General features: G+C 43.5%; 1 pseudogene across 1 annotated transcript in view; it reads left to right on the top strand.

Moving 5' to 3' along the window:
• LOC311100397 (kelch domain-containing protein 3-like) overlaps positions 1-25,841 on the top strand; it is a 388,555-nt pseudogene that overhangs the window by 16,936 nt on the left and 345,778 nt on the right. Inside the window, exon 2 of the transcript XR_014615747.1 lies at positions 8,738-8,962. The product of XR_014615747.1 is annotated as a kelch domain-containing protein 3-like (transcript). The remainder of the gene's footprint in view (positions 1-8,737; positions 8,963-25,841) is intronic.

Below are 25,841 nucleotides of genomic sequence, written 5' to 3' on the forward strand. Positions count from 1 at the left end.
TCTCTGTCTCTCTGATCTCTCCTACTACTCTGACCTCTCTCTGTCTCTCTGATCTCTCCTACTATTCTGACCTCTCTCTGTCTCTCTGATCTCTCCTACTACTCTTACCTCTCTCTCTGTCTCTCTGATCTCTCCTACTACTCTGACCTCTCTCTGTCTCTCTGATCTCTCCTACTACTCTGACCTCTCTCTGTCTCTCTGATCTCTCCTACTACTCAGACCTCTCTCTCTGATCTCTCCTACTACTCTGACCTCTCTCTGTCTCTCTGATCTCTCCTACTACTCTGACCTGTCTCTGTCTCTCTGATCTCTCCTACTACTCTGACCTCTCTCTCTGTCTCTCTGATCTCTCCTACTACTCTGACCTCTCTCTGTCTCTCTGATCTCTCCTACTACTCTGACCTCTCTCTGTCTCTCTGATCTCTCCTACTACTCTGACCTGTCTCTGTCTCTCTGATCTCTCCTACTACTCTGACCTGTCTCTCTGATCTCTCCTACTACTCTGACCTCTCTCTGTCTCTCTGATCTCTCCTACTACTCTGACATGTCTCTCTCTCTCTGATCTCTCCTTCTACTCTGACCTCTCTCTCTGATCTCTCCTTCTACTCTGACCTGTCTCTCTGATCTCTTCTACTACTCTGACCTGTCTCTCTGATCTCTCCTACTACTCTGACCTCTCTCTGATCTCTCCTACTACTCTGACCTGTCTCTGTCTCTCTGACCTCTCTCTCTGATATCTCCTTCTACTATGACCTGTCTCTCTGATCTCTCCTATTGCTCTGACCTCTCTTTCTGATCTCTCCTACTACTCTGACCCTTCTCTCTCTGATATCTCCTACTATTCTGACCTGTCTCTCTGATCTCTCCTTCTACTCTGACCTCTCTCTGTCTCTCTGATCTCTCCTACTACTCTGACCTGTCTCTGTCTCTCTGATCTCTCCTACTACTCTGACCTCTCTCTGTCTCTCTGATCTCTCCTACTATTCTGACCTGTCTCTGTCTCTCTGATCTCTCCTACTACTCTTACCTCTCTCTCTGTCTCTGATCTCTCCTACTATTCTGACCTCTCTCTGTCTCTCTGATCTCTCCTACTACTCTGACCTCTCTCTGTCTCTCTGATCTCTCCTACTACTCTGACCTGTCTCTGTCTCTCTGATCTCTCCTACTACTCTGACCTGTCTCTCTGATCTCTCCTACTACTCTGACCTCTCTCTGTCTCTCTGATCTCTCCTACTACTCTGACATGTCTCTCTCTCTCTGATCTCTCCTTCTACTCTGACCTCTCTCTCTGATCTCTCCTTCTACTCTGACCTGTCTCTCTGATCTCTTCTACTACTCTGACCTGTCTCTCTGATCTCTCCTACTACTCTGACCTCTCTCTGATCTCTCCTACTACTCTGACCTGTCTCTGTCTCTCTGACCTCTCTCTCTAATATCTCCTTCTACTATGACCTGTCTCTCTGATCTCTCCTATTGCTCTGACCTCTCTTTCTGATCTCTCCTACTACTCTGACCCTTCTCTCTCTGATATCTCCTACTATTCTGACCTGTCTCTCTGATCTCTCCTTCTACTCTGACCTCTCTCTGTCTCTCTGATCTCTCCTACTACTCTGACCTGTCTCTGTCTCTCTGATCTCTCCTACTACTCTGACCTCTCTCTGTCTCTCTGATCTCTCCTACTATTCTGACCTCTCTCTGTCTCTCTGATCTCTCCTACTACTCTTACCTCTCTCTTTGTCTCTCTGATCTCTCCTACTATTCTGACCTCTCTCTGTCTCTCTGATCTCTCCTACTACTCTTACCTCTCTCTCTGTCTCTCTGATCTCTCCTACTACTCTGACCTCGCTCTGTCTCTCTGATCTCTCCTACTACTCTGACCTCTCTCTGTCTCTCTGATCTCTCCTACTACTCTGACCTGTCTCTGTCTCTCTGATCTCTCCTACTACTCTGACCTCTCTCTGTCTCTCTGATCTCTCCTACTACTCTGACCTCTCTCTGTCTCTCTGATCTCTCCTACTACTCTGACCTGTCTCTGTCTCTCTGATCTCTCCTACTACTCTGACCTGTCTCTCTGATCTCTCCTACTATTCTGACCTCTCTCTGTCTCTCTGATCTCTCCTACTACTCTGACCTCTCTCTGTCTCTCTGATCTCTCCTACTACTCTGACCTGTCTCTCTGATCTCTCCTACTACTCTGACCTGTCTCTCTGATCTCTCCTACTACTCTGACCTCTCTCTGTCTCTCTGATCTCTCCTACTACTCTGACCTGTCTCTGTCTCTCTGATCTCTCCTACTACTCTGACCTCTCTCTGTCTCTCTGATCTCTCCTACTACTCTGACCTCTCTCTGTCTCTCTGATCTCTCCTACTACTCTGACCTCTCTCTGTCTCTCTGATCTCTCCTACTACTCTGACCTCTCTCTGTCTCTCTGATCTCTCCTACTACTCTGACCTGTCTCTGTCTCTCTGATCTCTCCTACTACTCTGACCTGTCTCTCTGATCTCTCCTACTATTCTGACCTCTCTCTGTCTCTCTGATCTCTCCTACTACTCTGACCTCTCTCTGTCTCTCTGATCTCTCCTACTACTCTGACCTGTCTCTCTGATCTCTCCTACTACTCTGACCTGTCTCTCTGATCTCTCCTACTACTCTGACCTGTCTCTGTCTCTCTGACCTCTCTCTCTGATATCTCCTTCTACTATGACCTGTCTCTCTGATCTCTCCTATTGCTCTGACCTCTCTTTCTGATCTCTCCTACTACTCTGACCCTTCTCTCTCTGATATCTCCTACTATTCTGACCTGTCTCTGATCTCTCCTTCTACTCTGACCTCTCTCTGTCTCTCTGATCTCTCCTACTACTCTGACCTGTCTCTGTCTCTCTGATCTCTCCTACTACTCTGACCTCTCTCTGTCTCTCTGATCTCTCCTACTATTCTGACCTCTCTCTGTCTCTCTGATCTCTCCTACTACTCTTACCTCTCTCTCTGTCTCTCTGATCTCTCCTACTACTCTGACCTCTCTCTGTGTCTCTGATCTCTCCTACTACTCTGACCTCTCTCTGTCTCTCTGATCTCTCCTACTACTCTTACCTCTCTCTGTCTCTCTGATCTCTCCTACTACTCTGACCTGTCTCTGTCTCTCTGACCTCTCTCTCTGATCTCTCCTACTACTCTGACCTGTCTCTGTCTCTCTGATCTCTCCTACTACTCTGACCTCTCTCTGTCTCTCTGATCTCTCCTTCTACTCTGACCTCTCTCTCTGATCTCTCCTTCTACTCTGACCTGTCTCTCTGATCTCTTCTACTACTCTGACCTGTCTCTCTGATCTCTCCTACTACTCTGACCTCTCTCTGTCTCTCTGATCTCTCCTACTACTCTGACCTGTCTCTGTCTCTCTGACCTCTCTCTCTGATATCTCCTTCTACTTTGACCTGTCTCTCTGATCTCTCCTATTGCTCTGACCTCTCTTTCTGATCTCTCCTACTACTCTGACCCTTCTCTCTCTGATATCTCCTACTATTCTGACCTGTCTCTCTGATCTCTCCTTCTACTCTGACCTCTCTCTCTGATCTCTCCTACTACTCTGACCTCTCTCTCTGTCTCTCTGATCTCTCCTACTACTCTGACCTCTCTCTGTCTCTCTGATCTCTCCTACTACTCTGACCTCTCTCTCTGTCTCTCCTACTACTCTGAACTCTCTCTCTGATCTCTCCTACTACTCTGACCTCTCTCTGTCTCTCTGATCTCTCCTACTACTCTGACCTGTCTCTGTCTCTCTGATCTCTCCTACTACTCTGACCTCTCTCTGTCTCTCTGATCTCTCCTACTATTCTGACCTCTCTCTGTCTCTCTGATCTCTCCTACTACTCTGACCTCTCTCTGTCTCTCTGATCTCTCCTACTACTCTGACCTCTCTCTGTCTCTCTGATCTCTCCTACCCTCTGACCTCTCTCTCTGATCTCTCCTACTACTCTGACCTCTCTCTGTCTCTCTGATCTCTCCTACTACTCTGACCTGTCTCTGTCTCTCTTATCTCTCCTACTACTCTGACCTCTCTCTGTCTCTCTGATCTCTCCTACTACTCTGACCTCTCTCTGTCTCTCTGATCTCTCCTACTACTCTGACCTCTCTCTGTCTCTCTGATCTCTCCTACTACTCTGACCTGTCTCTCTGATCTCTCCTACTACTCTGACCTGTCTCTGTCTCTCTGATCTCTCCTACTACTCTGACATGTCTCTCTCTCTCTGATCTCTCCTTCTACTCTGACCTCTCTCTCTGATCTCTCCTTCTACTCTGACCTGTCTCTCTGATCTCTTCTACTACTCTGACCTGTCTCTCTGATCTCTCCTACTACTCTGACCTCTCTCTGATCTCTCCTACTACTCTGACCTGTCTCTGTCTCTCTGACCTCTCTCTCTGATATCTCCTTCTACTATGACCTGTCTCTCTGATCTCTCCTATTGCTCTGACCTCTCTTTCTGATCTCTCCTACTACTCTGACCCTTCTCTCTCTGATATCTCCTACTATTCTGACCTGTCTCTGATCTCTCCTTCTACTCTGACCTCTCTCTGTCTCTCTGATCTCTCCTACTACTCTGACCTGTCTCTGTCTCTCTGATCTCTCCTACTACTCTGACCTGTCTCTGTCTCTCTGATCTCTCCTACTACTCTGACCTCTCTCTGTGTCTCTGATCTCTCCTACTACTCTGACCTCTCTCTGTCTCTCTGATCTCTCCTACTACTCTTACCTCTTTCTCTGTCTCTCTGATCTCTCCTACTACTCTGACCCTTCTCTCTCTGATATCTCCTACTATTCTGACCTGTCTCTCTGATCTCTCCTTCTACTCTGACCTCTCTCTCTGATCTCTCCTACTACTCTGACCTCTCTCTCTGTCCCTCTGTCTCTCCTACTACTCTGAACTCTCTCTCTGATCTCTCCTACTACTCTGACCTCTCTCTGTCTCTCTGATCTCTCCTACTACTCTGACCTGTCTCTGTCTCTCTGATCTCTCCTACTACTCTGACCTCTCTCTGTCTCTCTGATCTCTCCTACTATTCTGACCTCTCTCTGTCTCTCTGATCTCTCCTACTACTCTTACCTCTCTCTCTGTCTCTCTGATCTCTCCTACTACTCTGACCTCTCTCTGTCTCTCTGATCTCTCCTACTACTCTGACCTCTCTCTGTCTCTCTGATCTCTCCTACTACTCAGACCTCTCTCTCTGATCTCTCCTACTACTCTGACCTCTCTCTGTCTCTCTGATCTCTCCTACTACTCTGACCTGTCTCTGTCTCTCTGATCTCTCCTACTACTCTGACCTCTCTCTCTGTCTCTCTGATCTCTCCTACTACTCTGACCTCTCTCTGTCTCTCTGATCTCTCCTACTACTCTGACCTCTCTCTGTCTCTCTGATCTCTCCTACTACTCTGACCTGTCTCTGTCTCTCTGATCTCTCCTACTACTCTGACCTGTCTCTCTGATCTCTCCTACTACTCTGACCTCTCTCTGTCTCTCTGATCTCTCCTACTACTCTGACATGTCTCTCTCTCTCTGATCTCTCCTTCTACTCTGACCTCTCTCTCTGATCTCTCCTTCTACTCTGACCTGTCTCTCTGATCTCTTCTACTACTCTGACCTGTCTCTCTGATCTCTCCTACTACTCTGACCTCTCTCTGATCTCTCCTACTACTCTGACCTGTCTCTGTCTCTCTGACCTCTCTCTCTGATATCTCCTTCTACTATGACCTGTCTCTCTGATCTCTCCTATTGCTCTGACCTCTCTTTCTGATCTCTCCTACTACTCTGACCCTTCTCTCTCTGATATCTCCTACTATTCTGACCTGTCTCTCTGATCTCTCCTTCTACTCTGACCTCTCTCTGTCTCTCTGATCTCTCCTACTACTCTGACCTGTCTCTGTCTCTCTGATCTCTCCTACTACTCTGACCTCTCTCTGTCTCTCTGATCTCTCCTACTATTCTGACCTGTCTCTGTCTCTCTGATCTCTCCTACTACTCTTACCTCTCTCTCTGTCTCTGATCTCTCCTACTATTCTGACCTCTCTCTGTCTCTCTGATCTCTCCTACTACTCTGACCTCTCTCTGTCTCTCTGATCTCTCCTACTACTCTGACCTGTCTCTGTCTCTCTGATCTCTCCTACTACTCTGACCTGTCTCTCTGATCTCTCCTACTACTCTGACCTCTCTCTGTCTCTCTGATCTCTCCTACTACTCTGACATGTCTCTCTCTCTCTGATCTCTCCTTCTACTCTGACCTCTCTCTCTGATCTCTCCTTCTACTCTGACCTGTCTCTCTGATCTCTTCTACTACTCTGACCTGTCTCTCTGATCTCTCCTACTACTCTGACCTCTCTCTGATCTCTCCTACTACTCTGACCTGTCTCTGTCTCTCTGACCTCTCTCTCTAATATCTCCTTCTACTATGACCTGTCTCTCTGATCTCTCCTATTGCTCTGACCTCTCTTTCTGATCTCTCCTACTACTCTGACCCTTCTCTCTCTGATATCTCCTACTATTCTGACCTGTCTCTCTGATCTCTCCTTCTACTCTGACCTCTCTCTGTCTCTCTGATCTCTCCTACTACTCTGACCTGTCTCTGTCTCTCTGATCTCTCCTACTACTCTGACCTCTCTCTGTCTCTCTGATCTCTCCTACTATTCTGACCTCTCTCTGTCTCTCTGATCTCTCCTACTACTCTTACCTCTCTCTTTGTCTCTCTGATCTCTCCTACTATTCTGACCTCTCTCTGTCTCTCTGATCTCTCCTACTACTCTTACCTCTCTCTCTGTCTCTCTGATCTCTCCTACTACTCTGACCTCGCTCTGTCTCTCTGATCTCTCCTACTACTCTGACCTCTCTCTGTCTCTCTGATCTCTCCTACTACTCTGACCTGTCTCTGTCTCTCTGATCTCTCCTACTACTCTGACCTCTCTCTGTCTCTCTGATCTCTCCTACTACTCTGACCTCTCTCTGTCTCTCTGATCTCTCCTACTACTCTGACCTGTCTCTGTCTCTCTGATCTCTCCTACTACTCTGACCTGTCTCTCTGATCTCTCCTACTATTCTGACCTCTCTCTGTCTCTCTGATCTCTCCTACTACTCTGACCTCTCTCTGTCTCTCTGATCTCTCCTACTACTCTGACCTGTCTCTCTGATCTCTCCTACTACTCTGACCTGTCTCTCTGATCTCTCCTACTACTCTGACCTCTCTCTGTCTCTCTGATCTCTCCTACTACTCTGACCTGTCTCTGTCTCTCTGATCTCTCCTACTACTCTGACCTCTCTCTGTCTCTCTGATCTCTCCTACTACTCTGACCTCTCTCTGTCTCTCTGATCTCTCCTACTACTCTGACCTCTCTCTGTCTCTCTGATCTCTCCTACTACTCTGACCTCTCTCTGTCTCTCTGATCTCTCCTACTACTCTGACCTCTCTCTGTCTCTCTGATCTCTCCTACTACTCTGACCTGTCTCTGTCTCTCTGATCTCTCCTACTACTCTGACCTGTCTCTCTGATCTCTCCTACTATTCTGACCTCTCTCTGTCTCTCTGATCTCTCCTACTACTCTGACCTCTCTCTGTCTCTCTGATCTCTCCTACTACTCTGACCTGTCTCTCTGATCTCTCCTACTACTCTGACCTGTCTCTCTGATCTCTCCTACTACTCTGACCTCTCTCTGTCTCTCTGATCTCTCCTACTACTCTGACCTGTCTCTGTCTCTCTGATCTCTCCTACTACTCTGACCTCTCTCTGTCTCTCTGATCTCTCCTACTACTCTGACCTCTCTCTGTCTCTCTGATCTCTCCTACTACTCTGACCTCTCTCTGTCTCTCTGATCTCTCCTACTACTCTGACCTCTCTCTGTCTCTCTGATCTCTCCTACTACTCTGACCTCTCTCTGTCTCTCTGATCTCTCCTACTACTCTGACCTGTCTCTGTCTCTCTGATCTCTCCTACTACTCTGACCTCTCTCTGTCTCTCTGATCTCTCCTACTACTCTGACCTCTCTCTGTCTCTCTGATCTCTCCTACTACTCTGACCTCTCTCTGTCTCTCTGATCTCTCCTACTACTCTGACCTCTCTCTGTCTCTCTGATCTCTCCTACTACTCTGACCTCTCTCTGTCTCTCTGATCTCTCCTACTACTCTGACCTGTCTCTGTCTCTCTGATCTCTCCTACTACTCTGACCTCTCTCTGTCTCTCTGATCTCTCCTACTACTCTGACCTCTCTCTGTCTCTCTGATCTCTCCTACTACTCTGACCTGTCTCTGTCTCTCTGATCTCTCCTACTACTCTGACCTCTCTCTGTCTCTCTGATCTCTCCTACTACTCTGACCTCTCTCTGTCTCTCTGATCTCTCCTACTACTCTGACCTCTCTCTGTCTCTCTGATCTCTCCTACTACTCTGACCTCTCTTCTAATTTCTTTCTTCCCCCAGGTCTGGGTAGGTAGTATCTGTTTGAGGGTGTATGGGTTGCCAGCAGAAGAGAGGGTAATGGACTAGTACGGGGCGACAGGAGCGGAGGAAAATAAAAAATAACTAAATTGGTCATTTAGCAGACGCTCTTATCCAGAGCGACTTACAGGAGCAATTAGGGTTAAGTGCCTTGCTCAAGGGCACATCGACAGATTTTTCACCTAGTCGGCTTGGGGATTAGAACCAGCGACCTTTCGGTTACTAGTACAACGCTCTTAACCACTAAGCTACCTGCCGCCCCATAGGTGAGGAGCTGGTGCTATTGGAGCGTTGAGTTGCTAGCGGAACGCCGCATCGCGCCATCTGTTAGTGTGGGATGTTGCGCTGGACGAACCACCTGGAAGGAGGGCCGCGGAGGGTGAACCATGCTGCTGTCTCCGTGGGACACAAGGTGTTCTCCTTCGGAGGGTACTGCTCTGGAGAGGACTACGAGACGCTGAGACAGATAGATGTACACATCTTCAACACAGGTAGGTTACTGTTATACACTTTCTAAAGTACTAGTATGACTGTCTAGGGCCTCATCAGCACATTGAACTGTGGTTAATGTGTGTGCGGGGACTGAGGAGGACTAACAGACACTGACAGATAGACGTACATGTCTTCAACACAGGTCAGTTGATGGAACACCATAGTCCCCGTGCCCAAGGACTCTAAGATAACCTGCCTAAATGACTACCGACCCGTAGCCATGAAGTGCTTTGAAAGGCTGGTCATGGCTCACATCAACAGCATTATCCCAGAAACCCTAGACCCACTCCAATTTGCATACTGCCCCAACAGATCCACAGATGATGCAATCTCTATCACACTCCACACTGCCCTTTCCCACCTGGACAAGAGGAACACCTACGTGAGAATGCTATTCATTGACTACAGCTCAGCATTCAACACCATAGTGCCCTCTAAGCTCATCACTAAGCTAAGGATCCTGGGACTAAACACCTCCCTCTGCAACTGGATCCTGGACTTCCTGACGGGCCGCCCCCAGGTGGTAAGGGTAGGTAACAACACATCTGCCACACTGATCCTCAACATGGGGGCCCCTCAGGGGTGCGTGCTCAGTCCCCTCCTGTACTCTCTGTTCACCCATGACTGCATGGCCAGGCACGACTCCAACACCATCATTAAGTTTGCCGACGACACAACAGTGGTAGGCCTGATCACCGACAACGATGAGACAGCCTATAGGGAGGAGGTCAGAGATCTGGCCGTGTGGTGCCAGGACAACAACCTCTCCCTCAACGTGACCAAGACAAAGGAGATGATTGTGGACTACAGGAAAAAAAAGAGGACTGAGCACGCCCCCATTCTCATCGACGGGGCTGTAGTGGAACAGGTTGAGAGCTTCAAGTTCCTTGGTGTCCACATCACCAACGAACTATCATGGTCCAAACACACCAAGACAGTCGTGAAGAGGGCACGACAAAGCCTATTCCCCCTCAGGAGACTAAAAAGATTTGGCATGGGTCCTCAGATCCTCAAAAAATTCTACAGCTGCACCATCGAGAGCATCCTGACTGGTTGCATCACCGCCTGGTATGGCAACTGCTTGGCCTCCGACCGCAAGGCACTACAGAGGGTAGTGCGTACGGCCCAGTACATCACTGGGGCAAAGCTTCCTGCCATCCAGGACCTCTATACCAGGCGGTGTCAGAGGAAGGCCCTCAAAATTGTCAAAGACTTCAGCCACCCTAGTTATAGACTGTTCTCTCTGCTACCGCACGGCAAGCGGTACCGGAGTGCCAAGTCTAGGTCCAAAAGACTTCTCAACAGCTTCTACCCCCAAGCCATAAGACTCCTGAACAGCTAATCATGGCTACCCGGACTATTTGCACTGCCCCCCCACCCCATCCTTTTTACGCTGCTGCTACTCTGTTAAGTATTTATGCATAGTCACTTTAACTCTACCCACATGTACATATTACCTCAACTACCTCAACTAGCCGGTGACCCCGCACATTGACTCTGCAACGGTACCCCCCTGTATGACTGTCACTTTATTTTACTTCTGCTCTTTTTTTTCTCAACACTTTTTTTGTTGTTGTTTTATTTTTACTTTTTTTGTTTAAAATAAATGCACTGTTGGTTAAGGGCTGTCAGTAAGCATTTCACTGTGATGTCTGCACCTGTTGTATTCGGCGCATGTGACCAATAAAATTTAATTTGATTTGATTTTGATTTGAAAGTTGTGGCAAAATGGCTTAAGGACAACAAAGTCAAGGTATTGGAGTGGCCATCACAAAGCCCTGACCCCAATCCTATAGAAAATGTGTGGGCAGAACCGTAAAAGCATGTGCGAGCAAGGAGGCCTACAAACCTGACTCTGTTACACCAGCTCTGTCAGGAGGAATGGGCCAAAATTCACCCAACTTATTGTGGGAAGCTTGTGGAAGGCTACCCAAAATGTTTGACCCAAGTTAAATAATTTAAAGGCAATGCTACCAAATACTAGTTGAGTGTATGTAAACTTCTGACCAACTGGGAATGTGATACTCTGCTACTCTGTTAAGTATTTATGCATAGTCACTTTAACTCTACCCACATGTACATATTACCTTAACTACCTCAACTAGCCGGTGCCCCCGCACATTGACTCTGCAACGGTACCCCCCTGTATATATAGCCTCCCTACTGTCACTTTATTTTACTTCTGCTCTTTTTTTTCTCAACACTTTTTTTGTTGTTGTTTTATTTTTACTTTTTTTGTTTAAAATAAATGCACTGTTGGTTAAGGGCTGTCAGTAAGCATTTCACTGTGATGTCTGCACCTGTTGTATTCGGCGCATGTGACCAATAAAATTTAATTTGATTTGATTTTGATTTGAAAGTTGTGGCAAAATGGCTTAAGGACAACAAAGTCAAGGTATTGGAGTGGCCATCACAAAGCCCTGACCCCAATCCTATAGAAAATGTGTGGGCAGAACCGTAAAAGCATGTGCGAGCAAGGAGGCCTACAAACCTGACTCTGTTACACCAGCTCTGTCAGGAGGAATGGGCCAAAATTCACCCAACTTATTGTGGGAAGCTTGTGGAAGGCTACCCAAAATGTTTGACCCAAGTTAAATAATTTAAAGGCAATGCTACCAAATACTAGTTGAGTGTATGTAAACTTCTGACCAACTGGGAATGTGATACTCTGCTACTCTGTTAAGTATTTATGCATAGTCACTTTAACTCTACCCACATGTACATATTACCTTAACTACCTCAACTAGCCGGTGCCCCCGCACATTGACTCTGCAACGGTACCCCCCTGTATATATAGCCTCCCTACTGTCACTTTATTTTACTTCTGCTCTTTTTTTTGTCAACACTTTTTTTGTTGTTGTTTTATTTTTACTTTTTTTGTTAAAAATAAATGCACTGTTGGTTAAGGGCTGTAAGTAAGCATTTCACTGTAATGTCTGCACCTGTTGTATTCGGCGCATGTGACCAATAACATTTGATTTGATTTTATTTGAAATGGTACTGTGAAGAAAGTAGTTAAGGAAACTATATAAAAAATTGTTAATCCTCATATATGATTTCTGATATGACTCTTCTCTAGGCCTAAATCACTAAAACTGGTCAGGTTAACGTGTGTATGCCCTATACCTGTTAGATTTTCCTAAATTACTTCACATTTCTCAATTTCAAATAGCAAGATCCTTTGATATTGTAGGATAACCAATTTCAGCTGTAAGGTCTTGGATCAGTTTTTTTCATTGTATACCATTTGATGTTGAAGATGGTCATGATAGTAGGAAATGGATTAGTGTAGCCCAGTTCAATAGATTAAATATTGTATCCCAGTTCAATAGATTAAATAGTGTATCCCAGTTCAATAGATTAAATATTGTATCCCAGTTCAATAGATTAAATATTGTATCCCAGTTCAATAGATTAAATAGTGTATCCCAGTTCAATAGATTAAATAGTGTATCCCAGTTCAATAGATTAAATAGTGTATCCCAGTTCAATAGATTAAATATTGTATCCCAGTTCAATAGATTAAATATTGTACCCCAGTTCAATAGATTAAATATTGTATCCCAGTTCAATAGATTAAATATTGTATCCCAGTTCAATACATTAAATAGTGTAGCCTAGTTCAACAGATTAAATAGTGTATCCCAGTTCAATAGATTAAATATTGTATCCCAGTTCAATAGATTAAATATTGTATCCCAGTTCAATACATTAAATAGTGTAGCCTAGTTCAACAGATTAAATAGTGTATCCCAGTTCAATAGATTAAATATTGTATCCCAGTTCAATAGATTAAATATTGTATCCCAGTTCAATAGATTAAATAGTGTATCCCAGTTCAATAGATTAAATATTGTATCCCAGTTCAATAGATTAAATATTGTATCCCAGTTCAATAGATAAAATATTGTATCCCAGTTCAATAGATTAAATATTGTATCCCAGTTCAATACATTAAATAGTGTAGCCTAGTTCAATACATTAAATAGTGTAGCCTAGTTCAATAGATTAAATATTGTATCCCAGTTCAATAGATTAAATATTGTATCCCAGTTCAATACATTAAATAGTGTAGCCTAGTTCAATACATTAAATAGTGTAGCCTAGTTCAACAGATTAAATAGTGTATCCCAGTTCAATAGATTAAATATTGTATCCCAGTTCAATAGATTAAATATTGTATCCCAGTTCAATAGATTAAATAGTGTAGCCTAGTTCAATAGATTAAATATTGTATCCCAGTTCAATAGATAAAATATTGTATCCCAGTTCAATAGATTAAATATTGTATCCCAGTTCAATAGATTAAATATTGTATCCCAGTTCAATAGATTAAATAGTGTAGCCTAGTTCAATAGATTAAATATTGTATCCCAGTTCAATAGATTAAATAGTGTATCCCAGTTCAATAGATTAAATAGTGTATCCCAGTTCAATAGATTAAATATTGTATCCCAGTTCAATAGATTAAATAGTGTAGCCTAGTTCAATAGATTAAATATTGTATCCCAGTTCAATAGATTAAATAGTGTATCCCAGTTCAATAGATTAAATATTGTATCCCAGTTCAATAGATTAAATAGTGTAGCCTAGTTCAATACATTAAATAGTGTAGCCTAGTTCAATAGATTAAATATTGTATCCCAGTTCAATAGATTAAATAGTGTAGCCTAGTTCAATAGATTAAATAGTGTAGCCTAGTTCAATAGATTAAATATTGTATCCCAGTTCAACAGATTAAATATTGTATCCCAGTTCAATAGATTAAATATTGTATCCCAGTTCAATACATTAAATAGTGTATCCCAGTTCAATAGATTAAATATTGTATCCCAGTTCAATAGATTAAATAGTGTAGCCTAGTTCAATAGATTACATAGTGTAGCCTAGTTCAACAGATTAAATATTGTATCCCAGTTCAACAGATTAAATAGTGTAGCCTAGTTCAATAGATTAAATATTGTATCCCAGTTCAATAGATTAAATAGTGTATCCCAGTTCAATAGATTAAATATTGTATCCCAGTTCAATAGATTAAATAGTGTAGCCTAGTTCAATACATTAAATAGTGTAGCCTAGTTCAATACATTAAATATTGTATCCCAGTTCAATAGATTAAATAGTGTAGCCTAGTTCAATAGATTAAATAGTGTAGCCTAGTTCAATAGATTAAATAGTTTAGCCTAGTTCAACAGATTAAATATTGTATCCCAGTTCAATAGATTAAATAGTGTAGCCTAGTTCAATAGATTAAATAGTGTAGCCTAGTTCAACAGATTAAATATTGTATCCCAGTTCAATAGATTAAATAGTGTAGCCTTGTTCAATAGATTAAATAGTGTAGCCTAGTTCAACAGATTAAATATTGTATCCCAGTTCAATAGATTAAATATTGTATCCCAGTTCAATAGATTAAATAGTGTAGCCTAGTTCAACAGATTAAATATTGTATCCCAGTTCAATAGATTAAATATTGTATCCCAGTTCAATAGATTAAATAGTGTAGCCTAGTTCAATAGATTAAATAGTGTAGCCTAGTTCAACAGATTAAATATTGTATCCCAGTTCAACAGATTAAATAGTGTAGCCTAGTTCAATAGATTAAATATTGTATCCCAGTTCAATAGATTAAATATTGTATCCCAGTTCAATAGATTAAATACAGTAGTTTATTCTAGTGCAACCAGAGGAAAAAAAACTCTAGACCACCTTTACTCCACACACAGAGATGCATACAAAGCTCTCCCTCACCATCCATTTGGCAAATCTGACCATAACTCTATCCTCCTGATTCCTGCTTATAAACCAAAACTAAAGCAGGGAGCACCAGTGACTCGGTTAATAAAAAAGTGGTCAGATGACGCAGATGCTAAGCTACAGGACTGTTTTGCTATCACAGACTGGAACATGTTCCGGGATTCTTCAGACAGCATTGAGGAGTACACCACATCAGTCACTGGCTTCATCAATAAGTGCATCGATGATGTCGTCCCCACAGTGACCGTACGTACATACCCCAACCAGAAGCCATGGATTACAGGAAACATCCGCACTGAGCTAAAGGGTAGAGCTGCCGCATTCAAGAGCGGGACTCTAACCCGGACGCTTATAAGAAATCCCGCTATGCCCTCCAACGAACCATCAAACAGGCAAAGAGTCAGTACAGGACTAAGATTGAATCCTACTACACCGGCTCTGATGCTCGTCAGATGTGGCAGGACTTGAAAACTATTACAGACTACAAAGGGAAGCACAGCCGCGAGCTGCCCAGTGACACAAGCCTACCAGACGAGCTAAATCACTTCTATGCTCGCTTCGAGGCAAGCAACACTGAAGCATGCATGAGAGCACCAGCTGTTCCGGATGACTGTGATCACGCTCTCCGTAGCCGATGTGAGTAAGACTTTTAAGCAGCTCAACATTCACAAGGCCGCAGGGCCAGACGGATTACCAGGACGTGTACTCCGAGCATGGGCTGACCAACTGGCAAGTGCCTTCACTGACATTTTCAACATGTCCCTGACTGAGTCTGTAATACCAACATGTTTCAAGCAGACCACCATAGTTCCTGTGCCAAAGGACACTAAGATAACCTGCCTAAATGAATACCGACCCGTAGAACTGACGTCTGTAGCCATGAAGTGCTTTGAAAGGCTGGTCATGGCTCACATCAACACCATTATCCCAGAAACCCTAGACCCCACTCCAATTTGCATTCCGCCCAAACAGATCCACAGATGATGCAATCTCTATTGCACTCCACACTGCCTTTTCCCACCTGGACAAGAGGAACACCTACGTGAGAATGCTATTCATTGACTACAGCTCAGCATTCAACACCATAGTGCCCTCAAAGCTCATCACTAAGCTAAGGATCCTGGGACTAAACACCTCCCTCTGCAACTGGATCCTGGACTTCCTGACGGGCCGCCCCCAGGTGGTAAGGGTAGGTAACAACACATCTGCCACACTGATCCTCAACACGGGGGCCCCCTCAGGGGTGCGTGCTCAGTCCCCTCCTGTACTCCCTGTTCACCCATGATTGCATGGCCAGGCACGACTCCAACACCATCATTAAGTTTGCCGACGACACAACAGTGGTAGGCCTGATCACCGACAACGATGAGACAGCCTATAGGGAGGAGGTCAGAGACCTGGCCGTGTGGTGCCAGGATAACAACCTCTCCCTCAACGTGATCAAGACAAAGGAGATGATTGTGGACTACAGGAAAAACAAGAGGACTGAGCACGCCCCCATTCTCATCGACGGGGCTGTAGTGGAACAGGTTGAGAGCTTCAAGTTCCTTGGTGTTCACATCACCAACAAACTATCATGGTCCAAACACACCAAGACAGTTGTGAAGAGGGCACGACAAAGCCTATTCCCCCTCAGGAGACTGAAAAGATTTGGCATGGGTCCTCAGATCCTCAAAAAATTATACAGCTGCACCATCGAGAGTATCCTGACTGGTTGCATCACCGCCTAGTTCAATAGATTCAATAGAGTAGCCTAGTTCAATATATTTTATAGTGTAGCCTAGTTCAATAGATTAAATACAGTAGTGTAGCCTAGTTCAATAGATTAAATACAGTAGTGTAGCCTAGTTCAATAGATTAAATACAGTAGTGTAGCCTAGTTCAATAGATTAAATACAGTAGTGTAGCCTAGTTCAATAGATTAAATACAGTAGTGTAGCCTAGTTCAATAGATTAAATACAGTAGTGTAGCCTAGTTCAATAGAATAAATAGAGTAGCCTAGTTCAATAGATTAAATACAGTAGTGTAGCCTAGTTCAATAGATTAAATACAGTAGTGTAGCCTAGTTCAATAGATTAAATACAGTAGTGTAGCCTAGTTCAATAGATTAAATACAGTAGTGTAGCCTAGTTCAATAGATTAAATACAGTAGTGTAGCCTAGTTCAATAGATTAAATAGTGTAGCCTAGTTCAATATATTTTATAGTGTAGCCTAGTTCAATAGATTAAATACAGTAGTGTAGCCTAGTTCAATAGATTAAATACAGTAGTGTAGCCTAGTTCAATAGATTAAATAGTGTAGCCTAGTTCAATATATTTTATAGTGTAGCCTAGTTCAATAGATTAAATACAGTAGTGTAGCCTAGTTCAATAGATTAAATACAGTAGTGTAGCCTAGTTCAATAGATTAAATACAGTAGTGTAGCCTAGTTCAATAGATTAAATACAGTAGTGTAGCCTAATTCAATAGATTAAATACAGCAGTGTAGCCTAGTTCAATAGATTAAATACAGCAGTGTAGCCTAGTTCAATAGAATAAATAGAGTAGCCTAGTTCAATAGATTAAATACAGTAGTGTAGCCTAGTTCAATAGATTAAATACAGTAGTGTAGCCTAGTTCAATAGATTAAATACAGTAGTGTAGCCTAGTTCAATAGATTAAATACAGTAGTGTAGCCTAATTCAATAGATTAAATACAGTAGTGTAGCCTAGTTCAATAGATTAAATACAGCAGTGTAGCCTAGTTCAATAGAATAAATAGAGTAGCCTAGTTCAATAGATTAAATACAGTAGTGTAGCCTAGTTCAATAGATTAAATACAGTAGTGTAGCCTAGTTCAATAGATTAAATACAGTAGTGTAGCCTAGTTCAATAGATTAAATACAGTAGTGTAGCCTAGTTCAATAGAATAAATAGAGTAGCCTAGTTCAATAGATTAAATACAGTAGTGTAGCCTAGTTCAATAGATTAAATACAGTAGTGTAGCCTAGTTCAATAGATTAAATACAGTAGTGTAGCCTAGTTCAATAGATTAAATACAGTAGTGTAGCCTAGTTCAATAGATTAAATACAGTAGTGTAGCCTAGTTCAATAGAATAAATAGAGTAGCCTAGTTCAATAGATTAAATACAGTAGTGTAGCCTAGTTCAATAGATTAAATACAGTAGTGTAGCCTAGTTCAATAGATTAAATACAGTAGTGTAGCCTAGTTCAATAGATTAAATACAGTAGTGTAGCCTAGTTCAATAGATTAAATACAGTAGTGTAGCCTAGTTCAATAGATTAAATACAGTAGTGTAGCCTAGTTCAATAGATTAAATACAGTAGTGTAGCCTAGTTCAATAGATTAAATACAGTAGTGTAGCCTAGTTCAATAGATTAAATACAGTAGTGTAGCCTAGTTCAATAGATTAAATACAGTAGTGTAGCCTAGTTCAATAGATTAAATACAGTAGTGTAGCCTAGTTCAATAGATTAAATACAGCAGTGTAGCCTAGTTCAATAGATTAAATACAGTAGTGTAGCCTAGTTCAATAGATTAAATACAGTAGTGTAGCCTAGTTCAATAGATTAAATACAGCAGTGTAGCCTAGTTCAATAGATTAAATACAGTAGTGTAGCCTAGTTCAATAGATTAAATACAGTAGTGTAGCCTAGTTCAATAGATTAAATACAGTAGTGTAGCCTAGTTCAATAGATTAAATACAGTAGTGTAGCCTAGTTCAATAGAATAAATACAGTAGTGTAGCCTAATTCAATAGATTGCATAGTTTTGCCTAGTTCAATAGATTAAATGGAGTAGCCTACAGTGGGGGAAAAAAGTATTTAGTCAGCCACCAATTGTGCAAGTTCTCCCACTTAAAAAGATGAGAGAGGCAGTCATTTGAGAAACCAAGGCTATTTAGTCTGCCAATAAGAATGCGGTGGTTGACAGAGTCGAAAGCCTTGGCCAGGTCGATGAAGACGGCTGCACAGTACTGTCTATTATCGATCGCGGTTATAATATCGTTTTGGACCTTGAGCGTGGCTGAGGTGCACCCATGACCAGCTCGGAAACCGGATTGCATAGCGGAGAAGGTACGGTGGGATTCGAAATGGTCGGTGATCTGTTTGTTAACTTTACTTTCAAAAACGTTCGAAAGGCAGGGCAGGATGGATATAGGTCTGTAACAGTTTGGATCTAGAGTGTCACCCCCTTTGAAGAGGGGGATGACCGCGGCAGCTTTCCAATCTCTGGGGATCTCAGACGTTACGAAAGAGAGGTTGAGCAGGCTAGTAATAGGTGTTGCAACAATTTCGGCGGCTAATTTTAGAAAGAAAGGGTCCAGATTGTCTAGCCCAGCTGATTTGTAGGGGTCCAGATTTTTCAGCTCTTTCAGAACATCAGCTGTCTGAATTTGTGTGAAGGAGAAGCGGGGGGGGCATGGGCAAGTTGCAGCGACGGGTGCAGAGCTGGTGGCCGGGGTGGTGGTAGCCAGGTGGAAAGCATGGCCAGCCGTAGCAAAATGCTTGTTGAAATTCTCGATTATTGTAGATTTATCGGTGGTGACAGTGTTTCCTAGCCTCCGTGCAGTGGGCAGCTGGGAGGAGGTGCTCTTATTCTCCATGGACTTTACAGTGTCCCAAAACGTTTTGGAGATAGTGCTACAGGATGCAAATTTCTGTTTGAAAAAGCTAGCCTTTGCTTTCCTAACTGATTGTGTATATTGGTTCCTGACTTCCCTGAAAAGTTGCATATCGGAGGGGCTGTTCGATGCTAATGCAGTACGCCACAGGATGTTTTTGTGCTGGTCAAGGGCAGTCAAGTCTGAGGAGAACCAGGGGCTATATCTGTTCTTAGTTCTAACTTTTTTGAATGGGGCATACTTATTTAAGATTGAGAGGAAAGCACTTTTAAAGAACAACCAGGTATCCTCTACTGATGGAATGAGGTCAATATCCATCCAGGATACCCGGGCCAGGTCAATTAGAAAGGCCTGCTCGCTAAAGTGTTTTAGGGAGCGTTTGACAGTGATGAGGGGTGGTTGTTTGACCGCGGACCCATTACGGACGCAGGCAATAAGGCAGTGATCGCTGAAATCCTGGTTGAAGACAGCGGAGGTGTACATTTGTCAGGATGATATCTATGAGGTTACCCATGTTTACAGATTTAGGGTTGTACCTGGTAGGTTCGTTGATAATTTGTGTGAGATTGAGGGCATCTAGTTTAGATTGTAGGTTGGCCGGGGTGTTACAGTGAGGGAAAAAAGTATTTGATCCCCTGCTGATTTTGTACGTTTGCCCACTGACAAAGAAATGATCAGTCTATAATTTTAATGGTAGGTTTATTTGAACAGTGAGAGACACAATAACAACAACAAAATCCAGAAAAACGCATTTCAAAAACGTTATATATTGATTTGCATTTTAATGAGGGAAATAAGTATTTGACCCCCTCTCAATCAGAAAGATTTCTGGCTCCCAGGTGTCTTTTATACAGGTAACGAGCTGAGATTAGGAGCACACTCTTAAAGGGAGTGCTCCTAATCTCAGCTTGTTACCTGTATAAAAGACACCTGTCCACAGAAGCAATCAGTCAATCAGATTCCAAACTCCCCACCATGGCCAAAACCAAAGAGCTCTCCAAGGATGTCAGGGACAAGATTGTAGACCTACACAAGGCTGGAATGGGCTACAAGACCATCGCCAAGCAGCTTGGTGAGAAGGTGACAACAGTTGGTGCAATTATTCGCAAATGGAAGAAACACAAAAGACCTGTCAATCTCCCTCTGCCTTGGGCTCCATGCAAGATCTCACCTCGTGGAGTTGCAATGATCATGAGAACGGTGAGGAATCAGCCCAGAACTACACAGGAGGATCTTGTCAATGATCTCAAGGCAGCTGGGACCATAGTCACCAAGAAAACAATTGGCAACACACTACGCCGTGAAGGACTGAAATCCTGCAGCGCCCGCAAGGTCCCCCTGCTCAAGAAAGCACATCTACAGGGCCGTCTGAAGTTTGCCAATGAACATCTGAATGATTCAGAGGAGAACTGAGTGAAAGTGTTGTGGTCAGATGAGACCAAAATCGAGCTCTTTGGGATCAACTCAACTCGCCGTGTTTGGAGGAGGAGTAATGCTGCCTATGACCCCAAGAACACCTTCCCCACTGTCAAACATGGAGGTGGAAACATTATGCTTTGGGGGTGTTTTTGTGCTAAGGGGACAACTTCACTGCATCAAAGGGACGATGGACGGGGCCATGTACCGTCAAATCTTGGGTGAGAACCTCCTTCCCTCAGCCAGGGCATTGAAAATGGGTTGTGGATGGGTATTCCAGCATGACAATGACCCAAAAACACACGGCCAAGGCAACAAAGGAGTGGCTCAAGAAGAAGCACATTAAGGTCCTGGAGTGTCATAGCCAGTCTCCAGACCTTAATCCCATAGAAAATCTGTGGAGGGAGCTGAAGGTTCGAGTTGCCAAACGTCAGCTTTGAAACCTTAGTGACTTGGAGAAGATCTGCAAAGAGGAGTGGAACAAAATCCCTCCTGAGATGTGTGCAAACCTGGTGGCCAACTACAAGAAACGTCTGACCTCTGTGATTGCCAACAAGGGTTTTGCCACCAAGTACTAAGTCATGTTTTGCAGAGGGGTCAATTACTTATTTCCCTCATTAAAATGCAAATCAATTTATAACATTTTTGACATGCATTTTTCTGGATTTTGTTGTTGTTATTCTGTCTCTCACTGTTCAAATAAACCTACCATTAAAATTATAGACTGATCATGTCTTTGTCAGTGGGAAAACATACAAAATCAGCAGGGGATCAAATACTTTTTTCCCTCACTGTAAGCATATCCCAGTTTAGGTCACCAAGCAGTACGAACTCTGGGGATAGATGGGGGGCAATCAATTCACATATGGTGTCCAGGGCACAGCTCGGGGCTAAGGGGGGTCTGTAGCAAGCGGCAACAGTGAGAGACTTATTTCTGGAAAGGTGGATTTTTAGAAGTAGAAGCTCAAACTGTTTGGGCACAGACCTGGATAGTATGATAGAGCTCTGCAGGCTATCTCTACAGTAGATTGCAACTCCACCCCCTTTGACAGTTCTATCTAGACGGAAAATGTTATAGTTGGGGATGGACATTTCAGAATTTTTGGTGGTCTTCCTGAGCCAGGATTCAGACACTGCTAGAACATCAGGGTTGGCGTACAGACAAGGATATGGAAGGATATGAGTACAGTGGAGATAAACCTAAAAGTTGGGTAACGATGAAAGAGAGAGCATCACTGGAGGAACCGATTGAGTCGGTCTCTGCGTGTATGGGGGGTGGGACAAAGGAGCCATCTAAGGCAGGTTGAGCTGGGCTGGGGGATCTACAGTGAAATAGTACAATATGAAATAACCGAAACAGCAATAAGCAAGGCATATTGACATGGGAGAGAGGCACAAAGCAATCACAGGTGTTATTCGAGAGAGCTAAGACAACAGCTGGTAATGGCGACAGTTTGGGCTGAGGCTAAACATAAACAGGATGCGGTACCGTATTAAGGAACAGGCCAGCAGGCATCAGCTGTATAGCTGGGTTATCATAAGGTCCGGTGAACAGCAATAGGAGAGTTCGGAGGTAGTTCGGGGGCTGCTACAGCACTGGTGAGCAAGAGGCCCGGCTTGCATGTGTTAGCGGGCCGGGGATAGCAGATGGATCTTCGTTGTCGACGTCGTAATGGGAAGCTGTTGAAACCACATCAGACGATTTCATCGGCAAACCAGTCGTGTTGGATCGGCGGGGCTCCGTGTCAACACTAGGAGGTCCCGTCCGGTTGACAGAGAGGTAGGTAGCCGGGAGATGGGCCTGGCTCAAGGCTAGCTCAAGGCTAGCTCAAGGCTAACTGGTCTTGCTAAGGGGCAATGGCAATTAGGCAACGACAACAGCCATTTGGTTGCAGCTAGCTGGTTGCGATGATCCGGCGCTAGGGTCCAGTGATTCCGGCAGAAAGTCCGATATGCTCTGGGTCGATAGCACGCTGTGCAGACTGGCCGACAAATTGTCCAGGCTAGAGCTAGAGCTGGCTGGTGGGTAGTGCCACAGACAATGGTGAAGACGCTAACGGTGGCTAATTGCAAGTAGCCATTCGGTTGCAGCTAGGCTAGTTTTAGCTTAAGGTTCTTGATATAAGTTATAAAGAAATAATAGAATCCTTTCCACGTTGGGTGAGGTGGGTTGCAGGAAAGTATATTTAGTTAAAGAATGAAAAGTAAAATTGAGAAATATATACAAAAGAGACAAAAAACAAAAAAACTGGCTATTTACACAAGGACACAGATAATAAAACGACCGCACCACTACGCCATCTTGGATGTTAACCCAAGGTTATGTTGCTATAGGACTCGTTTTACTGTGGATATAGATACTTTTGTACCTATTTCCTCCAGCATCTTCACAAGGTCCTTTGCTGTTGTTCTGGGATTGATTTGCACTTTTCACACCAAAGTACGTTCATCTCTAGGAGACCGAACGCGTTTCCTTCCTGAGCGGTATGACGGCTGCGTGGTCCCAAGGTATGACGGCTGCGTACATTGTTTGCTTCCACAACCCATTCGGGATGCACCGTTTCAGTTTCAATGACTAAACTATGGCTGGGAATGTCAATACAATCACACTAGCAAGGGAAATGGTCACAAGTCAGTCATAAAGTGGTATTTGGAGTTATTAAATACTTTTTGATTAGGGACGTAGCATATTATGCACATCTGCAACCATAGCAGTAAAAGCTGGACAAATATATCTCTTTGTTTTAATATATTAAAATGTTATATACAGCATCCTAGGTACATACAGTTGAAGTCGGAAGTTTACATACAGTGGGGAAAAAAAGTATTTAGTCAGCCACCAATTGTGCAAGTTCTCCCACTTAAAAAGATGAGAGAGGCCTGTAATTTTCATCATAGGTACACATCAACTATGACAGACAAATTGAGAGAAAAAAATCCAGAAAATCCCATTGTAGGATTTTTAATGAATTTATTTGCAAATTATGGTGGAAAATAAGTATTTGGTCACCTACAAACAAGCAAGATTTCTGGCTCTCACAGACCTGTAACTTCTTCTTTAAGAGGCTCCTCTGTCCTCCACTCGTTACCTGTATTAATGGCACCTGTTTGAACTTGTTATCAGTATAAAAGACACCTGTCCACAACCTCATACAGTCACACTCCAAACTTCACAATGGCCAAGACCAAAGAGCTGTCAAAGGACACCAAAAACAAAATTGTAGACCTGCACCAGGCTGGGAAGACTGAATCTGCAATAGGTAAGCAGCTTGGTTTGAAGAAATCAACTGTGGGAGCAATTATTAGGAAATGGAAGACATACAAGACCACTGATAATCTCCCTCGATCTGGGGCTCCACGCAAGATCTCACCCCGTGGGGTCAAAATGATCACAAGAACGGTGAGCAAAAATCCCAGAACCACACGGGGGGACCTAGTGAATGACCTGCAGAGAGCTGGGACCAAAGTAACAAAGCCAACCATCAGTAACACACTACGCCGCCAGGGACTCAAATCCTGCAGTGCGAGACGTGTCCCCCTGCTTAAGCCAGTACATGTCCAGGCCCGTCTGAAGTGCATTTGGATGATCCAGAAGAGGATTGGGAGAATGTCATATGGTCAGATGAAACCAAAATATAACTTTTTGGTAAAAACTCAACTCGTCATGTTTGGAGGACAAAGAATGCTGAGTTGCATCCAAAGATCACCATACCTACTGTGAAGCATGGGGTTGGAAGCATCATGCTTTGGGGCTGTTTTTCTGCAAAGGGACCAGGACGACTGATCCGTGTAAAGGAAAGAATGAATGGGGCCATGTATCGTGAGATTTTGAGTGAAACCCTCCTTCCATCAGCAAGGGCATTGAAGATGAAACGTGGCTGGGTCTTTCAGCATGACAATGATCCCAAACACACCGCCCGGGCAACGAAGGAGTGGCTTCGTAAGAAGCATTTCAAGGTCCTGGAGTGGCCTAGCCAGTCTCCAGATCTCAACCCCATAGAAAATCTTTGGAGGGAGTTGAAAGTCTGTGTTGCCCAGCGACAGCCCCAAAACATCACTGCTCTAGAGGAGATCTGCATGGAGGAATGGGCCAAAATACCAGCAACAGTGTGTGAAAACCTTGTGAAGACTTACAGAAAACGTTTGACCTGTGTCATTGCCAACAAAGGGTATATAACAAAGTATTGAGAAACTTTTGTTATTGACCAAATACTTATTTTCCACCATCATATGCCAATAAATTCATAAAAAATCATACAATGTGATTTTCTGGATTTTTGTTTCTCATTTTGTCTGTCATAGTTGACGTGTACCTATGATGAAAATTACAGGCCTCTCTCATCTTTTTAAGTGGGAGAACTTGCACAATTGGTGGCTGACTAAATACTTTTTTTCCCCACTGTACACTTAGGTTGGAGTCATTAAAACTTGTTTTTCAACCACTCCACAAATGTCTTGTTAACAAACTATAGTTTTGGCAAGTCGGTTAGGACATCTACTTTGTGCATGACACAAGTAATTTTTCCAACAATTGTTTACAGACAGATTATTTCACTTATAATTCACTGTATCACAATTCCAGTGGGTCAGAAGTTTACATACACTAAGTTGACTGTGCCTTTAAACAGCTTGGAAAATTCCTGAAAATGATGTCATGGCTTTAGAAGCTTCTGATAGGCTAATTGACATTATTTGAGTCAATTGGAGGTGTACCTGTGGATGTATTTCAAGGCCTACCTTCAAACTCAGTGCCTCTTTGCTTGACATCATGGGAAAATCAAAAGAAATAAGCCAAGACCTCAGAAAAAAATGTGTAGACCTCCACAAGTCTGGTTCATCCTTGGGAGCAATTTCCAAATGCCTGAAGGTACCACATTCATCTGTACAAACAATAGTACGCAAGTATAAAAACCATGGGACCACGCAACATTCATACCGCTCAGGAAGGAGATGCGTTCTGTCTCCTAGAGATGAACGTTCTTTGGTGCGAAAAGTGCAAATCTATCCCAGAACAACAGCAAAGAACCTTGTGAAGATGCTGGAGGAAAAGTATCTATATCCACAGTAAAACGAGTCCT

The sequence above is a fragment of the Coregonus lavaretus genome, assembly GCF_964263955.1.
Source record: "Coregonus lavaretus genome assembly, chromosome: 25".
NCBI lineage: Eukaryota > Metazoa > Chordata > Actinopteri > Salmoniformes > Salmonidae > Coregonus > Coregonus lavaretus.